Below are 1621 nucleotides of genomic sequence, written 5' to 3'. Positions count from 1 at the left end.
CACACCCTCTCTCTGTGCAGTCAGGTTTCCTTTTTTTTTTAACAGATAATAGTTTATTGTACAAAATAAGGCCTTCGTATTTCATAGTTCACTACAGGTAAAGAAATGCTAGATAATGTATGTCCTCAGAAAAATTTCACTTTCACTCCCCTCTATCTCCAACTATTAAAATGACCCGACCGAATGTTATCAAAACAAACACTGTAAATGATACCAAGTCCTTTAAAGATTACTGTCCCAGATGTTATTTCTTGGCATAGGTGATCTTCATGGCAGGGGATTGTGTGATTTTGAATCCTTGTAAAGCATCCCTGGCAGTACCAGCCTTTTCATCATTTTCAAATTCAGCAAAGGCAATGTCATGCCTCCCAGGTACCTAATGTACTTCCTTGAAACCAGGGAACTGATTAAGCAGCATGGATAACATCATCTCATTAGTCCCTTCTAGTAAGTTATTAAGGAATAAAATATAGTTTGGAGGGTAATCAGGGAACTTGGGGATTTGGTTTTGTATTTCCTTGGGTATTAGCTGAATTTGGAATTCCCTGGCCAGGATTTTTGTTTGCAGTTGTTGCAATCTGTTCCACAGTTTTAGCTTTTTTCTTTTCTGTGTCATCAAAAGTGCCCAGCATTTTAGATATTATATCAGAATCTGTTTTTGCATACTGAATTCGCATTGGTTTACCATAAAATGGAAATCCTTGTAACTGCCTCAAAGCATTTGTGGATGAGCCCAGTTCCTTAAATATGACAAAGGCCTGCCCCTTATCTTCATGGTCTTTAAAGCCACAATATCCACCACATGGCCAAACTGGGTAAACAGGGCATAGAGGGAGCTCTTCAATTCTTCTTTTTTAATTTTGTCATTCATATTGTTGATATAAATGTTATGATTTGGTCTGATATCCATGTTTGGGTAATTCTTTGAATAGCGTGAGACCTACGCAGTCTCTAGGAAGAATCAGAGTCCACAGTCAGGTTTCCTTTGGCCAATTTACAACAGAGAGTAAGTTGGTGAATAAATATTTAATTATTGCAACCAAAACCCTGAAAGACCTACCTCCAAATAGAATGTTTTGCATTCCCGAGGCATACTATATGGATATATCCTTTTTTAAAAATCCATTTGCAGCTGTCCTTTAAAGGAAGAAAATGGAAAACAAAAGAATTATCCACACATATACCTGCATCACATGAAAGCTGCTTACAACCTTCTGCCACCCAGCATTACTCTAGAGACATTTTTCCATGAAAATCGGAAGCTTCAAAGGTTTAAGAAAAGTAAAAGTAGTGAAGTAGCACTACCCAGGAAGCCAACAATACTAGCTAGCTGTACTCTCTTCTCATCTTCCCGCTGCAATCAAATGACACTGTCACAACATCCCACACACACCGACACACACACACAAACACACACACACACACAAACACACCCGAAAGACATGCTGTAGGAATTGCACACATGTATGAGGAATGTACACACCACCATTGAGCCGAGAACAATGCCTGCAGACAACAGCATAAGATCCACACCAAAACAGGCATATATCAGTGTGCATCCATCATACACAAGACGAGACAAACAGACAGGCAGACACCTAGTCCCACATGAATACCCCCG

The 1621-nt window shown here is 39.3% G+C and overlaps 1 pseudogene; it reads right to left on the bottom strand.

Annotated features, from left to right (window-relative positions):
• Nucleotides 1-244: 244 nt before the first annotated feature.
• On the bottom strand, nt 245-910 carry LOC103251341 (annotated as a pseudogene).
• Nucleotides 911-1621: the final 711 nt, after the last annotated feature.

The sequence above is a fragment of the Carlito syrichta genome, unplaced genomic scaffold (genome assembly GCF_000164805.1).
Source record: "Carlito syrichta isolate Samal-C Ts95f unplaced genomic scaffold, Tarsius_syrichta-2.0.1 Scaffold140501, whole genome shotgun sequence".
In the NCBI taxonomy this organism is placed as follows: domain Eukaryota; kingdom Metazoa; phylum Chordata; class Mammalia; order Primates; family Tarsiidae; genus Carlito; species Carlito syrichta.
This window is presented reverse-complemented; position numbering and strand designations above follow the sequence as displayed.